Source organism: Lissotriton helveticus, chromosome 12, assembly GCF_964261635.1.
Source record: "Lissotriton helveticus chromosome 12, aLisHel1.1, whole genome shotgun sequence".
In the NCBI taxonomy this organism is placed as follows: Eukaryota; Metazoa; Chordata; class Amphibia; order Caudata; family Salamandridae; genus Lissotriton; species Lissotriton helveticus.
Window position 1 is genome coordinate 275,142,821 of NC_136073.1, and position 19,926 is coordinate 275,162,746.

Sequence of the window (19,926 nt, forward strand, 5' to 3'; positions counted from 1 at the left end):
GACATACTTTGGAGTTTACGGAAGTCCCACCACCCAGGCCCCTGGCAGCCATTCCATCAAAAAACCTGCGTCTCCTGAGGCTCGAAGTTCAACAGATGCTCCGGAAGGGAGCAATAGAGCCGGTCCCCACCAATCAAAGGGGACAAGGATTTTATTCCAGGTTTTTGCTGGTAAAGAAGACGCAGGAAACATGGCGACCCATTTTAGACCTCAGGGAGCTAAACACCTATCTCATCTCCCTGTCCTTCCGGATGGTAACCCTCCAGGACATATTACGGATGATCAGCCCGGGGGATTTTATGGCCACGCTCGATCTGGAGGACGTGTACTTTCATGTCCCGATCCACCCAGCACACAGAAGGTTTCTACGATTCACAGTAGCCAAGAGCCATTTTCAATTCAGGGTTCTACCCTTTGGTCTACGCTCTGCGCCAAGAATTTTCACAAAGGTGCTGGCACCGGTGGCAGCATTTCTGCGAAGACACCATTACCAAGTTTTCCCCTACCTGGACGACTGGTTACTGAAGGCCCCGTCCAGAGGAGCGGCGCAGGACGCTGTTCGGGCTTGCACCAATTTGTTTCTGAATCTGGGGCTCACTCTGAACGGAGAAAAGTCCTCCCTGGTTCCCTCCAAAAGGGCTCGGTTCCTAGGGGCTGTTTTGGATTCAAAGCTCTCAAAAGCTTTTCCGACCCGGGAAAGGAGGGAGAAACTGGAAAGACTAGCTCGAAACTTTCAAGGAAAAAGGTGTCTTTCAGTACGCCACTACAAATCTCTGCTGGGGGTAATGTCATCTTGTATTCCCCTAATTCCTCACTGCAGGTTCCGGATGCGTCCTCTGCAGGAGCAGCTAGACCTCCAATGGAAGCAAGTTCACGGATCCTTCGAGGACAAAGTGACCGTCACTCCAAGGATGAAAGAAGCAGCATCATGGTGGACACATCAAAGCAACTTGTCCCAAGGTCTATCCTTCGCAGACGTTCCATCCCCTCAAATGGTAACGACGGATGCATCATTGGAGGGTTGGGGAGCAGTGATGCAAGATCTGCATGTCAACGGCCATTGGTCTCCTCGCGAGCAGAAGCTCCATATCAACCTTTTGGAGTTAAGAGCAATCAGACTAGCTCTACAAGCCTTCCTTCCGCGACTTCAAGGTTCACGAGTGCTGGTCAGGACGGACAACACCACGGCCATGCATTATGTGAACAAGGAGGGAGGAACCAGATCTCTTTTATTATCGCAGGAAGCGCAGCAGATCTGGGAATGGGCAATTCATCACGAAATCTCACTAAAAGCAGAGCACTTACCAGGAGTGCTGAACGAACACGCAGACAAACTGAGCAGGTCATCTTCAGTAAGCCACGAGTGGGAGTTAAACCAGCAGGTTTTGGAACAGCTCTTCCGCAAATGGGGCAGACCGGAAGTGGATCTCTTTGCCACAACGACCAACAAGAAATGCCGGTCTTACGCCAGCAGATGTCACCACCAAGGGTCGTTAGGGAATGCCCTTTCGATAGCCTGGTCGAGGACATTTGTTTACGCTTTTCCTCCCATTCCTCTGATCCCGCGCCTCATCAGGAAGATGAAGATCGAGCCATGCAGAATGATCTTGGTAGCCCCGGCTTGGCCGAGACAATTCTGGTACACTGAACTCCATCTGATGTCGCTAGTTCCTCCTTTGCCACTGGAGGATATTCCGGATGTTCTCACAATGTCCGAAGGACAAGTTTGGCATCCAGATCCACAGTCGTTACACCTGACAGCATGGCTCCTGAGCAGCGAGAGTTCATGAATCTTCCCCTTTCCAGTGAGATCAGACGTTCTCTCCCAAGCAAGAGCCCCTTCTACAAACAAAACTTACAGATTGAAATGGAAAAGGTTTTGCGTTTGGTGTAGGAAGTAAAAGATAGACCCTTTTACTTCAAAGCCTCATCAACTTCTGCCTTATCTGTTGTCACTGGCTAAATCAAATCTGGCTCATTCATCAATTAAAGTTCATTTAGCGGCCATTTCGAGGTACAGGAGGTCTGGATCTGGACCTTCATTATGGTCGTCCAGGATAGTCAAACAATTTCTTAAAGGCTTGTTCAGAATCTACCCACCAGTGAGGCCTCCGCCACCAACTTGGCATTTAAATTTAGTCCTTTCTCAGCTCATGAAAGCTCCATTTCAGCCGATTCATCGTTCTGACTTGAAATTCTTATCTTGGAAGTTGGCTCTCCTCTTGGCCCTTACATCAGCTAGGAGAGTTGGAGAGTTACAGTCCCTCACCATCCAGGAGTCATTCTTGCAATTCAAGAGAAACACCGTAATCTTGAGAATGAACCCAAAATTCATTCCCAAAGTACCATCGGACTTTCACTTAAACGAGCCGGTGATTCTAAAAACGTTTGTTCCTAACCCAGCTACTCCGGCGGAGAAAACACTTCACACTCTGGATGTGCAACGGTGCTAAAAATTTTACTTGGATCGCACCAAGGGGTTTAGGAGATCTTCACAGTTGTTGGTTGCCTTTGGTGGTCCAGGCAAGGGTCTTCCACTGTCTAAACAGGGAATCGCAAGATGGATTACAGGTGCCTTTCTTCATTGCCACGCTGCAGCAGGGAAACCTCTGGCTGGCAGGATTCGTTCTCATTCGACGAGATCAGTGGCATCTTCAACGGCCCTCTTTGCGGGGGTGCAAATTAAAGACATTTGCAGGGCTGCTACCTGGAGCAGCGTGCACACCTTTACTAAGCATTACTGCTTGGAGTCTTTACAGCAAGACGATGCGGCTGTGGGCCAGGCTGTCCTAAGGAACCTCTTCCAGTGATTGGTGAGCTTTCCCTTCTTCCCACCTTCCGTTGATTGCACAGTTGTATTTCTTGTATCGTTTTGACTGTTGCAATGTATTATAATTATTATACAAAATGTATTTGTGGGTCTAACTGCTTGCTATTCTGATACAAAAGCATGGGAATCTATGAAAGTTCCAATACTGGGGCAAGAAAACGAGTTACTTACCTGTAACTTTGGTTCCCCAGTATTGGTAACTTTCATAGATTCCCATGCGCCCACCCACCTCCCAAGGAAAGCTCAGCCTTTAGCAGATATGGTGTCGGATATACAACGGCTACGAAAATCTGAGGCTCTGAGGTTTCTTCTGGAGGGTTCTAAGGTGTGAGGCACGTCTGATTGGCTGACGTCTAGAGTTTGGTCTCTTTTACAAAAAGAGGGCGATAGGCTACAAAAGGGAATGAGGCCTAGGCCTTTTTCTTTCTCTTTTATGCCTACTGCTATGTTATTTTTTGTTACCGAGACTCCCATTCCGACGACGGGGAATGATACAAAAGCATGGGAATCTATGAAAGTTACCAATACTGGGGAACCAAAGTTACAGGTAAGTAACTTGTTTTCTTTTCAGGTCAACCAGACCATAACTTTGCCTACGTTTTTTCAGAATCCTTCATCTCCAGCGGAAAGGTCTCTGCATTCCCTGGATGTCAGGAGGGTGTTTAAATTGTATCTGGATAAAACCAAGGATATTCGTAGGTCAGACCAATTGTTTATCAATTATGGATCAGTCAGGACATGTACATGTACATGTACAGGAATTTATATAGCGCAAATCACCGAGCGGTTTCTAAGCGCTTGCTTAGGGAACCCGTCCTGGTATTCCCCTGTGAGATAACCCCGGCAGGGTATCCGCAAGGTGAAAGCCAGGCATCCCGCCGCGAGGGGCCGTTGTGGAGATTAAGCAAGCTATTGCCCAGAGTCGCAGAGTGTGAACCCGTGAATCGAGTAGGCACCGGAGCGAGAATTGTCGAGTCCATGGACATTTTAGGACTCAAGACCCCACCGAGCTGGGAATTGAACCCTGGTCCCAGGCTGACCTCTGCTTCCAGGTTTGCCTCCTCTAACCAGTGAGCCACACACAGGACAGGTCTTGCTACCTCTAAACAGTCCATTTCTAGGTGGATTGTGTCCTGTATACAGTTGTGTTACCAAAAAGCTGGTAAGACCTTAGGGGGTAAACCTAAGGCTCATTCCACCAGGGGCAAAGCTGCCACGACTGCTTTGCTCCGTAATGTTCCAATTGCAGAAATCTGCAAGGCGGACACTTGGAAGTCGGTCCATACCTTTGCTAAGCATTACTGCCTGGACACTGATGCCAGGGCAGATGCTCAGGTTGGGCAGGCTTCGCTGCAAAATTTGTTCGCACAGTAGTGGTGTTATTTCTCTTTTCTCCACCGCCGCTTTGGTGTGCAGATGGGCTTGCCATTCTATTCACTAGATTATGACTATACACAGAGATCCCCTACTACAGAAGGAGTAGTTTCTGTCCTGTAACTCCAGTTCTGTAGTAGGGGTATCTATGTTATAGTCATAAGCGCCCTCCCGCCTCCCCGGTGGAGAGAGATATTCATGTAAGGAATGCTACAGGTCTGGCGTGTTACGCCTTCAAAAAGAACTGAAAGTAAGAGGGACCTGCTGTGCATTCTGGGATACTGGGAGAAGTTCTGGAAAGTTCTTTTAAAGGCACAGTATCCTATTTAAGCCACATAATGGCAGCCTATGGGGCTTGTCTGTCCATGCCTTCTTCTCTATCATTCCAGAAGCTTTTTCTGGTAGAGGCAAGTTTCTCTATGGAGAAAACTGGGCAGGCTGTGCTATTTGTGTGTTTTTTTGGTGGAATTTCTAGTTGAAGTACTGGACAGTGTAGCCTGTGGATATAGGCTGCATTATTTGTCTTTAAATTCTCTCTTAAGTGTCTTTGCAGTTCTGCAATTTTCTGACAACTTAAGAGATTATTTTTGATTGCCGGGGTCCACGCACATGAGCGGGACTATTCACTAGATTATGACTATAACAGAGATACCCCTACTACAGAACTGGAGTTACAGGACAGAAACTACTCCTTCTGTAATACTCTGGTGTATGTTCTATCTAACCACAGATTCCTCAACGTCCTCTCACCTTTACATTATGCAGAGTGGCATCTTTTAACATCTAAAAATGTTGCATGTTAGGAATCAGCACACTGGTACCACGGATTGTGTCACACACCTTCTCTGATGGCAGGGAAAGAGGCAAACAAGCTGACGCCCGCACGCAAGGGAGTCTCTTATACGCGACTTCATTTCATTGCTTCTGGGATGGTAGAGAGTCGGTGCGGAGCCTTGCAGTGAGAAATACTGGAGCGCAAGGGCATTGCTGGGAAAGCTTCCGGATCCAGTCTGGCGCCTGTGTAGTATTCTAAGGCGAGGAATCTGCAGTTAGAGTATCCATCAGAAATAGGGTTAACCGAAAGTGACTAGCTTTTTCATCTCTGCCTTACAGTTCTTCTCTAACCAGATACTGGGATCATTGGTGCAGATCACAACAAACAGAGTGTGACAAAAATCATTCCGAATTGGTTCAAGAAATGGGCAATTCACAAGAATCATACGAATGGGATTTACACCAAACTTTCATGGAAAACATATATGCATGTTGAGGACACATTATAATGACTTGTTTGTACAAATGCAAACATTTCTTGTCCAGGTATGCCTATACCTTATGTGAGGGGAATGCCAGTGATTTGTTTCTACCTCTTTGCATACTCTTCCCACAATTAGCCTCATACCTCCGGTGGTAAATAAGTGCTGGATACCTCACATGACCTTCATTACAATTGCCCCTGAGTAAGCAATAGAAGCATGGTACTTGAATTTAATGAGCATGTCTGTAGTAAAACATGAAGCTGACAATGGTGCCAGACACCAGGAGGTATGGGAATGTCTGGCACCCAGGACCAAGACCTGAAACTCGGCAGCATGGATCCTAAAGTTTACGAATGTGGCCTTTTAAATTTTCCAGTAAGATGCATGCACATTTGAAAGGAGGCATGTGGACCAACAAAACGGTTGTGTTCTGCATCCAAGTCAAAATGGTTTGGTTCATGGTGTTCTACAAAAATGCAGATTCAACTGATGAGGTCATTACTGTACCTTTTAAAGTTCTTGTCCATCCGTTATGTTGTGCCTCTTTTAAGGTACACGTGGCAGCTATTTCGACATTCTTAAAAATAAATCTCTGTTCCATGTACAAATGATAAAAATGCTTTTAAAAGCCATATAGATCATTTTAACCAAGATGGGATCTGAACACTCTCCTCAGTAGATCAATGCTACCACAATGTAGAAAAATGCACAAAAACATCTTACACTTAAGATTGCTTTTTAGGTCTCAGTCTGGCGAAAAGCAGCGCATGCGCTGCTCTGCCATGCAGAGGACCTTATGGAATCGATAAGATTCCAGCGTGCACATCGCCTATTTTCTGTCCCTCGCCACTTCTGTCCCACACTCCTGAAATATTTTGTGAAATGTCACCCTTTTTTCTCTTCCAGGGGATACTCATCAATAGTCATAAGTACTGAATAGTCCCGCCCACGTGCGGGATCCCAGAGCAATAGCCAACAATATGCATATATCTCTATATATATATATATATATATATATATATATATATATATATATATATATAAGCTCGTTTGCCATGTCCCAAAATTGAGCTCACTCGAACAATGACCAAGATGGCAAATCTTTAATGAAGGGTATAAACAGAAATTAGTGCACCATCAGTGGATTTTAACACCGGGACTCTAGTATCCAGAATGCATTGGGACACTTGACCAGCCCATCTGGGGGCGTATTAAAGGCGTTCTGGACTGAGACCGGAGCACGTACTACTGAAGCGAGCGCCTCTGAAGAAGAAGGACATACCTTTGAAACGCGTCAGGCTTATCGCGTCTGCAGCTGTTTGATCGTCAACTGTGAACTGCAGTCTGTTTATACCCTTCATTAAAGATTTGCCATCTTGGTCATTGTTCGAGTGAGCTCAATTTTGGGACATGGCAAACGAGCTTATATATATATATATATATATATATATATATATATATATATATATATATATATATATATATATATATATACTGGAAACCTATACCAAAGTGCAGGGAGACGACGCCTTGTCTTGCACAGAATTGCAAAGTTTATTTTACAAAAACGGCTGTAGACCTGTTTCGCCTGTGTTAACAGGCTTGTTCACCATATATATATACCCATGAATATATATAATATACATATGCAGCCTAACAAACACCATACTAGGCTACAAAACTGCCATTATTGCATATAAAACTTTTACATTTCACTAAATAAAGATATACAAGTCACCATATATTATATATGTAAAGAAGCAAACTGCCCTGAGTTTCTTTGAAACATACAACCTTTATTTTCAAAGGTAAAAACAAGCAGGATCATAGAGGCAGGTTTAGCCTAGAGAGGCTGCATAGTAAAAACTGAAAAATTGGCGCCGTGCCTTTAAGAACTCCAGGAACCCCCAGGCTCCCATCATGCACCACAGGTGACAGTTAGGTCAGTTCTTTTTTCCGGCTCCTTCTGTGAGGGTCCTGGAGCATTGAGCTTGCCAGTTGATGATATTTTATCACTTTTTCCTGGTAGAAACTTAATTTATTTGACTTCACTCGACGTCTTTAGTCTTTCTGACTAATTCAGCAATTTTTCCCGACTTTTGCCTATTTTTTCCTGTCAGTATGCCAGCCTTATTTAATAAGTGCCAGGCCTGTGGTAAAAAGATGGCCAATTCAGACCCTCATTCGGTCTGTATTGCTTGTTTGCCTTCATTCGCATAGATCTTTTTGCGAACGCAGAAAACATAAAATGCTGTGTCTTCTCCTCCAGGTACCCGCAACCGGGGTCCAAGGGGAATGCTCTGTGGATAGACTGGTCAGAGACATTACTCTACGCTTTTCCACCGATTCCACTCATTCCCTTGGTGATCAGGAAGCTGTACGAGGCCAAGACCGACATGATCCTGGTTGCTCCAGATTGGCCTCGTCAGTGGTGGTATCCGGACCTTCTTCATCTATCCAAAGTACCACACAGGAGGCTGCCATGTCATCCCGATCTGCTGACCAGGGCGAGCAGCAAGGTGTTCCACCCCAACCTGCCATCCCTGATGTTTTGGTAGACTGGTATGGGCTTGCTACTCTATTCAGTGCTTATGACTATTGAGGAGTATCCCCTGGAAGAGAAGGATAAGTTACTTACCTGTAATCCTAGTTCTCTTCCAGGGGTATACTCTTCATAGTCATAAGCAACCCTCCCTCCTCCCCGGACGAATACCATGTCTGTAGATGTACGTTACCCATGCTGTGATTACACTGTTATACGCCGTCCAAAAGAACTGACCTAACTGTCACCTTCGGTGCATGATGGGAGCCTGGGGGTTCCTGGAGGTCTTAGAGGCACGGCGCCAATTTTTCAGCTGTTACTATGCAGCCTCTCTAGGCTAAAACTGCCTCTATGATCCTGCCCGTTTTTACCTTTGAAAATAAAGGTTGTATGTTTCAAAGAGACTCAGGGCAGTTTGCTTCTTTACATATATCATATATGGTGACTTGTATATCTTTATTTAGTCAAATGTAAAAGTTTTGCATGCAATAATGGCAGTTTTGGAGCCTAGTATGGTGTTTGTCAGGCTGCATATGTATGTGCATATTATCTATATTTATGGGTGTATATATATATATATATAGATAGATAGATAGATAGATAGATATAGATATATAGATATGTGCATATTGTTGGCTATTGCTCCGGGATCCCGCACGTGGGCGGTACTATTCAGTGCTCATGACTATGATGAGTATACCCCTGGAAGAGAATTAGGATTACAGGTAAGTAATTTATCCATACTGCCTCTATCTTTTGAAGGCTCAGCACTTTCTTTAATTGTCGGCTGACGAGCACTGACACCATTAGCTCTCAGTCACCAAAGTCCTTCCAAATAGAGCTTTGCAAAGCTGTCATCACATGCAGCTGGCAGAGATCAAGCTGCGTACCCATGACAGTGGCACACACAGCTAGCTACATCACTGACATAAATAAATCAGAATTGTGGTTTTTTTTCTCAAGGCGCGTGGGTATGTTTGCTAAAGTAAGGCTACGCTTGCTGTATTAATGATGTCCATCTTGTCTCTTTACTATCCTGCAAGCATGTCCACTACATCAAAGCAAAGAACTCCAAACAGGGCAGAACACGTCTCATAGAGAATGCTTCCTTGTAGTGCAAATTATAGTGGACAGTGTCTTTTTACTGTGTTTACTCGGTTTTTCCTTAAGATTGTTTTGCTATGTGATTATGAATTACATGCAAAACGAATCCCCCCCCCAGCCTGCATTGTGCGATGCAGGAATTTGTGGATTTACAGAGGTTTCTGCCTCATCTTAATCTTCATCACTGAAAACGTCATCACTGAAAACAGTAAGCACTATGTGTGTTTCTGTGTTTGTAAGAGAGTGAAAGTGGCATGTCACTTTAAAATGCAAACAGATTTACATGAGTGAAGAGACTTTTATAGCACCTAACATAAACTCAGCTACTCCTAGGTATTTGCAGATAAAAGTAATTATGCCTTTTTAGTGTATACATGGCACCCAACATTATTCAACCTGTTTCTCTAATATTCTCTACTCACTCTCTACTCACTCTCTACTACTCACTCTCTACTACTCACTCTCATACTACTCACTCTCATACTACTCACTCTACACTACTCACTCTACTACTCACTCACTCTACTACTCACTCTCTACTACTCACTCTGTACTATCTACTACTCACTCTCTTCTACTCACTCTACTACTCTACTCTTTGCTTGCTCTCTACTACTCACTCTCTACTACTCACTCTCCACTACGCACTCTCCACTACACACTCTCTACTACTCACTCTCTACTACTCACTCTCTACTACTCACTCTCTACTACTCACTCTCTACTACTCTACTACTCACTCTCTACTACTCACTCTACTACTCACTCTCTACTACTCACTCTCTACTACTCACTCTCTACTACTCTCTCTCTACTACTCTCTACTATTTGCTCACTCTCTACTACTCTATACTCACTTGCTCCTACTCACTTTCTACTACTCTTCCTGTATAACTCACTCTCTGCTACTCTACTACTCACTCTCTACTACTCACTCTCTACTACTCTCTACTACTCTCTACTATTTGCTCACTCTCTACTACTCACTCTCTGCTACTCTACTACTCGCTACTCTACTACTCACTCTACTACTTACTCTACTACTCACTCTACTACTCTACTCACTCTACTACTCTTCTCACTCTACTACTCTTCTCACTCTCTGCTACTTTCTCTCTGCTACTCACTCTCTACTACTCACTCTATCTACTACTCACTCTGCTAATCACACTACTACTCGCTCTATCTACTACTCACTCTGCTACTCACTCTCTACTACTCTACTCACTACTACTCTACTCACTCTCTACTACTACCTCTACTACTCACTCTCTACTACTCTACTCACTACTACTACTCTACTCACTACTACTACTCTTTACTACTCACTCTCTACTACTCTCTATTACTCTACTACTCTACTCTTTGCTCACTCTCTACTACTCTATACTCACTTGCTCCTACTCGCTCTCTACTACTCTTCCTGTATAACTCACTCTCTGCTACTCTACTACTCACTCTCTGCTACTCACTCTACTACTCACTCTCTACTACTCACTCTATAGTACTCTACTACTCTACTCACTCTCTACTACTACTCTCTACTACTCACTCTATAGTACTCTCTACTACTCTACTCACTCTCTACTACTACTCTCTACTACTCACTCTCTACTACTCACTCTCTACTACTCACTCTCTACTACTCTCTACTACTCTACTCACTCTCTACTACTATTCCCTACTACTCACTCTCTACTACTCTATTACTCTCTACTACTCTATTACTCTCTACTACTCTCTACTCTTTGCTCACTCTCTACTACTCATTACTCACTCTACAACTCACTCTCTACTACTCACTCTCTACTACTCACTCTACTACTCTACTCACTCTCTACTACTCACTTTCTACTACACACATTTACTACTCACTCTGCTACTCTTACTCTACTCTGCTCACTCTAATACTCACTCTCTACTACTCACTCTACTAATCACTACTCACTCTCTACTAATCACTACTCACACTCTACTATCTACTACTCACTCTGCTACTCACTCTACTACTCTCTACTCACTCTCTACTACTCACTCTACTATCTACCACTCACTCTGCTACTCACTCCACTACTCTACCCACTCTCTACTACTCTCTGCTACTCACTCTCTACTACTCTACTCACTTTCTACTACTCTACTCACCTCACTCTCTACTACTACTCTTTACTACTACTCTTTACTACTCACTCTCTACTACTCTCTATTACTTTTCTACTCTACTCTTTGCTCACTCTCTACTACTCTACTCTTTACTCACTCTCTACTACTCACTTTCTACTACTCTACTACTCACTTGCTACTACTCGCTCTCTACTACTCTTCCTGTATGACTCACTCTCTACTATTCACTACTACTCACTCTATACAACTCTACTACTAATCTACTACTAATCTACTACTCACTCTACTACTCACTCTACTACTCACTCTCTACTACTCACTCTCTACTACTCACACTCTACTACTCACGCTCACTACTCACGCTCACTACTCACTCTCTACTACTCACTCTATACTACTCACTCTATACTACTCTACTTACTCTACTACTCACTCTCTACTACACTCTACTACTCTACTACTCACTACTCACTCTACAACTCACTCTCTACTGCTCACTCTCTACTCTCTACTACTCATTCTCTACTACTCTACTCACTCTACTACTCACTGTCTACTACTCACTCTCTGCTACTCTATTACACTCTACTACTCTCTACTCTGCTCACTCTACTACTCACTCTCCACTAATCACTCTCTACTACTCACTCTCTACTACTCACTACTCACTCTCTACTACTCACTACTCACTCTCTACTACTCACTACTCTCTCTCTACTTCTCTCTCTACTACTCACTCTATCTACTACTACTCTACTACTCACTCCGCTACTCACTCTCTACTACTCTACTCACTCTCTACTACTCTACTCACTCTCTACTACTACTCACTCTACTACTTACTCTCTCCTCACTCTACTACTCGACTCACTCTCTACTACTCTCTACTCACCCTCTACTAATCACTCACTCTCTACTAATCACTCACTCTCTACTACTGTCTACTCTCTACTACTCACTCTCTACTACTCACTCTCTACTACTCACTCTCTACTACCCACTCTACTACTCTCTACTGCTCACTCTACTATCTACTACTCAGTCTACTACTCACTCTCTACTCTCTGCTCACTTTCTACTACTCTCTATTACTCCCTATTACTCACTCTACTACTTTCTACTATACTACACTCTCTACTACTAACTCTACTACTTACTCTACTACTCACTCTCTACGACTCACTCTCTACGACTCTTCTACTCACTCTCTTTTACTACTCTCTACTACTCTCTCTACTATCTCTACCTCTCTACGCATACACATATGCACATTATGTATATATATATATGCATATGCATTTATATATGTGTGTGTGTGTGTGTGTATATATCTATACTACTATTATAAAGAGAGAACTGTGTCCTTTGAGCCAGGTAAACTCGAAAAGTACACCACCAATCCAAACACCCAAGACATCTTTGAAACCCTCGGGGCTAGCAGAAGGACATAGGCTATATAAAAATAAAAAATATACGTTCTTTAAAAAATTAGGAATAAAAATAAAGTAGTCCCTTGCAAGTAGCGCCGGCCGCGACGTCTGCGTGATGACATCGGGAAAGAACCTGGGCGCTTTAGTATTGTTTCAGCAAAGGGGACTACTTTTTCTTCGTTTTATATCTGCCCCGTTTTTATAAGGTAATGGCTGATGCCTGCAAGGAAACTATCGCTCTTACTAGCGAGAGTCTGTTTATTCGTATTTTATAGCTCACTGCCCTTGGAGCTGGCAACACTGACCATCGGTGAAAAAACGGCCCGCGGGACTACAAAATGACATCACAGCGGCCATTTTTGTAGTTCCGCCGGGGCTCGCGATGTCAGTCCCTTCCTTGTGCATAGATCATCTCTTATTTCATTCCTCCTACGTAGATCAAGGTTTACATAAACATCTTGCATGAATGTGTTCCTAGCCGAAAGGACTTCTCATTGTCCCTAAACCTCTTCCCTGATACACACATCTTTTTCTGACTCACATAAACCACTTCCCATCTTCCATACATTTCTTCTTAACTTGTATGCTTACCTCCCCTATCAGCATGCATGCCTTCACATCTTCTCTATGCATTGCCTACTTAATGGTGTCTAATGCATGCATCCGACGGAAGTTTCTGCCACATTTACATTAACCTCGTCTGGTATAAACATTTACTCTGCTTCGAATGATGGCTCCACTCGGAGTGCATTTCTAAATCCCTCCCTTGTTGACCCTGCGGCATGTGAGGAAAGCTAACAGCCGCAGGCCTTTAAAAGCAGGTGATGGAGGAGGAGCCAAGATGGCGGCGGTGACGGACGTGTAGTCGCCCGGCTCCCCGAGCCTGTTCCACTAAAACTTTATCCTGATTACTATCCTGAGGCACAGTGGCCGCGAAAAGACGAGGGAGGTGCGCTGTCGCTGGTGCCGTTTCTCCGGTGCTCTTCCCGGCCCGATTACTGGTAGTAACTGCGGATTTCCTCGACGACCGGTGCCGAGCCCTGGACCTGTGCCCCGAGTCGATGTGCCCTGCTGGGGACGGCCGGAGCTTCTCGGATCCCACAGACGGGTGGTGAGCCTGTGTCCCCTGCTACGATTTATGGCTTGTTCGGTACCCGTATTGATCCCTCCTGTGGCGGAGCTGCTTGACCGGCAATGGTTTTCATCGCTTCCTCCCTTCATAGCGGTGTGTGGTGAGCTGCGCTGTTTTGTGTGGGGAGAGGAGGAAATGGCCGCTGCGACTCGCCTTTGTTCCACGCCGGGTCGGGTCTCCATGACGGGACCTACATGCTTTGTCGCACGCTATTAAAGGGAGTTCAGGACTTCGACTGTGCCTGCACCCCAGCTGCCTATCCTGGGACCCACTCATGTGTGTAGTTGCCCCTGTGTTGGTGCACAATATGGCGGTCGTCCCCTCAGTAGCGCGACTGGGCTCCGTCTCTGCCCCTGGAGATGTCGCCCTCCATGGCTCTCAGTGGCGGTTGGCACACCCCGCTGAACTCCGCGCTGCCAATTCATTAGCTCGGCCGCCTTGCATCACTCATGCCTCCATCCTTGAAGCGCTGGCCGATTTGAGGGCGGAATGGTGTGATTGCTCCTGTGCACTCGGCGCGAAGTTGGATGCGGTCGCTCTGGGATCGGGGAGTGCCCCACCAGCTGGGCCCCCTTATGATGTCGACCGAATTGCTCCTGGACTTGCAATGGAGACATTGTTGCGGCGTACTTCTCAGCGGGTGCAACGCTCTGAGACTGGATTCTTTGCAGGACTGCCGCCACCGTATTTTGTGGAAGCTACATTGTTTCCTATCCTGTCTCGGTTTTCACTGTCAGCTGATGGACCCTTATCCTCGTTTGCGGCTCGGTTGGAGACGCCACTATGTTCCTACGCTGATCAGGATGGCGATGCTGAGGGGTTCTATCGCTGTTTCATGCTGGATTGGGTGGACTTTGGTGCGGCGATATTCTGGATCTGCGCCACGCTTAGTGACTGGGTTTGTACTATTTGTGCAGGGGGCCCTTCTCCTTGTAAAGGGCGGCCATTTTACCCCTTTGTTCTCTTTGGGGCGATGTGCTATCCGGGGTCGTATTTGGGTGGACGCTTGAAATCTGGCCAGGGTTAGGGGTGATCCTGTTCGTTTTATTGTTCTTGATGGGCGGGTGGGGGCCCGGGATGGGACGCTTCATCGACGCGTGCTACAATGATTCTTATGTCTCTCCCTGCTTTCTTTCTGTATGGTCGCTCTAATTCTGTTGTTCTGGGTGGTGGAGAGACTTACTGGCCGGGAGTCCGGGTGCTTTGGAATTTGGCCCTCCTCTGTTATTAGGGTATTCTTTTTCTGTTTCTTTCTTTCTTTTTCTATATTTCGGGTTCCTTAGTGGGCGACAGACACGCTGCCGGGGGGGGTAGGCCATAGCCTCCGCTTTGTTGTAGGGTGGGGGGTGGGTTTTCATTTCATACAGTTCATTTCTATGGGCCTTATCTATTTTCTGCGCTTTTCTTTATCTATTTCTGTTCTGGGTCCGGGGGACGGGTCAGTGGAAGAGGGTGGCGTGCTACGTGGCGCGTACTTGCTAGACGCAGCTCTTGTTATTTGATCCTGATCCGCCATGTTGTTTTTGATGCTCGCTTATGTGTTTGCTTCCACACTATGCTGTTGTTTCCTCCTGCTGTGACGTAATGTTTCGGACTCAGTACTCCTTGATCTCTCTCCTTACTGTTTAAGTTCTTTTTATAAATTTTAAAACTAACCTTCAATGCTCCTGTTTCCTGGTGACACATACTCGTTTGCAGAGTTATTTCATGATTGTTGCTATAAATCCTGGTGCTGCTGGGAATTTGTCCTATTTGCTCTTGTGCTTACTGTATCGTGCCCGGCCTGGAGGTTGTGGGCCCGTATTTGTTACTTTTTATGCACAATAAAGGTTTTTAAAAATAAATAAATAAATAAATAAAAATAAAAGCAGGTGATGTTTGAAGCACGTTGTAAAACTGGCTTTTGGTAATAAAGGGAAAAGGACAGAACATTGTAACGACAGCACAAGTTTGCATGGCGACTTAAAAGTGAGCAATTATTTATGGTCCCATATTGCCATCTCGTGGGCAATATTGGGAACTACATCCAAACTGCACACTAATTTCATTATATGCATAAAAACACAGTACATTATCTAGCTACGATTACAATTAGGGTGACCAGATTTTGAAAATCAAAAACCTGGACAGGCTAGAAATAAAAGTAGAACTAAAGTTTTTTAGTCTTACTTCTATATCTGGTCTGGCCTGGCCTGTCCCGGTTTATGCGCAGCCTTGCAAATGTGTTCTTACATACATACATGCATACATATTCGTGCGTGCGTATATCTATTCTACTATTATAAAGAGAGAACTTGCACCTTTTGGCCAGGTAAACTCGGGAACCACAGCGCCAATCCACACACCCAATACATTGTTGGAATCCTCAGGGTGTGTAGATGGACATAGGCGACATTAAATAAAAAAAAACGTAAATTAAAAAATTAAATTTTGTAAACAAAGTAGTCCCCTAAAACAAGTGCCGGCCGCGACATAGCGCTGACCGCGACCTAGACGTAATGATATGCGGGGAGGAGCGGTGACGTGCGGCGTGGAGTGGCGGTGGAGTCCGTTGCGGGCGGCTCAGGTAAGGCAAAGGCAGGCGGGCGGCGGGAGGCGGGAGGCGGGCGGGAGGATCGAGGAGCGAGGCGGGCTGGTCAATGTCGAGGCGGGCTGGGCAATGTCGGGGCGGGCGGCGGCGAGGCAGGAGGCGGGAGGGATGCAGTCTGGGCAATGTCGGTGCGGGCGGGAGTGCACAGAGCCTTAAAATGCTGCCCCCAGCCCCCTTCTCCCCCGGGCAACGCCGAGGCGGGCTGCTAGTATATATATATCTACATACATATATAAACTTATATATTCATCTGCATATCTATATAAATACAAATATGGATGCATACATATGCATGTTATGTACATGAAAGTTTGAAAAACACTAATAAAAGCAAAGCTAAAACGCCACCTAATTACAAACCGAATTGCTTTAATTTAAACGAGGGCGAGACCTATTGCATTTTCAAGGCTTGTTTTGATAGCTATTACATCGTTGTGTACAGTTGCTAAGATACTAGCACTCACAATTCAACTGCCTATTGGCCTCTGCATAAAGATAGTGTGGCCATTAGACAAATCTAAAGTGCATACCTAAGGTAGACTCATGCCTGCTGCGTCAAGATTCACATGTGAACTGCTCGCTTACCCCTGTGAGGGGGGATGAGTTCAAATAGGAGGTATACTTAAGGACTAGTTAACAGACCATGCACTATTCTGGGAAGATGTGATAGATGAATGAAAGAGAATGTAAGTATTGTTATTGCATACTTCACTGAGGTGTTTTTGAGCATCTGGTCATTCGTCATGGGTCATGTGGATTTAGTCTTCGGTCAACTCCAAAAATGTTCGCTTTTTTCCCCAAGAGCATTCAGTCAACCCATCCCATGAGATGGTGGAATAATCAATTGCAGGTAAATCTAGTCTAGAATCTTGCTTCAAAACTATTGTTTTACGTAAGTGGCTTGTTTATTTGTGGATATCTTCTAAATATGGCATGGAGCAGGCTTTCCTGATGTTTGGACACTACTGTCGTAGAGTATGCATTCACTTCTAGGCTTCGCTACCCCTGGAGAGTTAGGTGCCCAAATTAAGTTAGTTAGTTATACATTCGGAGTTCCCTAGGACTACAACAAGTGCACAACAGTTCCCACCACAGATATATTCTTGGGGTGACTAATTGTTTAAGTATCCAAAGCAGTATCTTTAGACTTTTCAAAAATAAAATGAGATGTTGTTTGCAACATTTTGTAACTTTTCAATGAATGATTATCTTAAAGGGGACTATGTTTTAAGGTGACCCTTTCGCACTAAAGAGAATTTACCGACGTACTCTAAGATAAGTAATTTTCCGTTGCATACAATTTTAGTGTACTTATATTGGAGATCTGTTATGTAAGAAGCTGTCTCTGTATGTGGTATTACCACTAGATTGGTATACCATGCAATCAGTCCAGGGGTTCCCCAAAGGTGTGCAGGGTTAAATGTAAAACTCAGTGTTCTATTAGTGGTAGTGTGGACGAGCAGCCTTAGGCCTAACACAGAAGAGTGAAAGACATGTATTGCACAACAGTGATCAATAATGCACGCACAACTCAAGGAGGAGATCCAGACAAGTTTTAGAAATTTATGCTTTGTATTTTAAGACAGATTTTCGCAATAATGCAAGTATGTTTTTAAATAAAAATACTTTTCACTTTGAAAAATTGAAACATAGAAACTTTTCAGAACAGTTCAGAAAACAATATCGCGGTTAAACAGGTAAGTAATACACTTAAAATTCCAGTCTTCTGACCCAAAAGTCAGCAAGGGGCAAGGGTCATGTGAGTACCAAAAATACTCCACCAGCGGCACAGGGGCGGCCAGGTGCAGAGGTCAAAATCTGAGTTCGGCCCAATGCTTTTCAATGACTACTGGGGGTACCTGGAGACACACTGCTTGCAGGTAGGTACATCGGTTTCAGGGGCCAAGCTTTGGGGGTTAGGTTAAGCACAAGAGGACCACAAAGCAGCACCAAACATACACCACCAGCTGCACAGGAGCGGACTGGTGCAATTTAGTCGTCCGGTGCAGTGCTTTTCAATGGAAAAAACTTGCTTTGGCAAACAGGCTGTAGGCGTGGCATCGGAGGTTGTTGGAGGGAGGCCGGCAGCAGAGGTAAGTTGAGATGTAGGGCGTCGTAGGGGTTGGGGTTGGCAGAGGTGGCACACCTCCCATTCTTCTGAGTTATTCCCACCGGTATTCCTGCCCAAAGAGAGGTGTAAACCAGGGGCTGCCATCCTGCTGTTAGCAGCAGAGGCTGGGGGTCCCATTACAAAGGTGACAGGCCTTTGAAGCATCCCTCTTCGAGCACTGGCCCATCCTGGGCGAGGAGGTGTGAGACCTCCCCCCAGGATGGGCATTGTTTCTGGTTCCAAAGAGCAGGGGCTCTCTACCCAGGGGTCCAGAAACATGTCTGGTGGTGGCTGCTGCCTACAGCTGGTCAGAGACTACACCAGGGTTGGTAGGTTTTCAGGGGGCCCCTTGAGGTTCCCTTTGGGTTAACCCTGGGCGAAGCACTACACTACGCTCGCGGAGTTTGCGAAGTTTTCGCAACTTCGCACTACGCGAGCTGCATGTAGCACAGTGCGAACATGCGTAGTGCAGCGTTGCGTAGTGCAGCGGTCATTTTTTGCTTGTTCGCGGTCCTGAACGTCATGTTCGCGACCGCGAGCAAGCAAAATGACATCCCGGCGAGATTCTCAACGCGAGGAGGTCAGGCTTCTCATTGTGAGTGGTTGCGCATGCTCGCGACCGCTCTCAATGAGAAACTACCTGTTCGCGTTGAGAAAGCTGCCGCTCGAGTAATAATCTACTCGAGCAGCAGAAAACTACAGCTCGCACTGTGCAAGATGCCGTATTCAATGCTTGCACAGTGCCGGATGCTAGTCCGCACTGTGCAATCATTGAAAACGCATCTTGCACAGTGCGAACATGCTACTACGCAGCTCGCGTAGTGCTACGTGAAGTTCGCGTAGTGCGAAGTGCACTTCGCGTAGCTTCGCGTAGCGCTACTTCGCGAACTGCGCCCACCCTTACTTTTGGTACACGGTACAATAAATCCCACATTGACATCAGTGTGGATTTATGGAAAGGGATAGGTTTGTCCAAAACTCTATGTTCAGTAAACCCATTATGGTGCAGTGGAACTCTAGTTTCCAGCCCATGTACTCTCTATTTCTTGCCTGGCACTTACCATATTAGGGAATGGATCCCAGTATTGTATGGTTACATTTGCTCATGCAGATATGCCCTCACCTGTGGTATAGTGAACTCTGCCTTAGGGCTGTAAGGCCTGCTAGAGGTGTGACTTACCTATGCCTTCAGGCAGTGCTACCTGGCATTGCACCCAGGCAGGGTGCGCTGTCGACTTTGTCGTTTTCCTCCCTCACAGGGGCTTGCAAGCTGTAATGCAGTGGCATGGTCCCAGTGAGGGAGGTCCCAGGAGACTCTCTCCAGCTCCCACACTCTAGGTACCCTGGGTACCATTTGCTAGCTACATCTGTGCCACATTTTCTTAACAGCCATGCAATATCTATTTTCATAAATTGAATTAATTCCATAAA

General features: G+C 45.4%; 1 protein-coding gene across 1 annotated transcript in view; it reads left to right on the forward strand.

The window, feature by feature from the left end:
• Positions 1 to 19,926, forward strand: part of AP1G1 (adaptor related protein complex 1 subunit gamma 1) — an 803,442-nt gene that overhangs the window by 778,947 nt on the left and 4,569 nt on the right. The window lies entirely within an intron of this gene.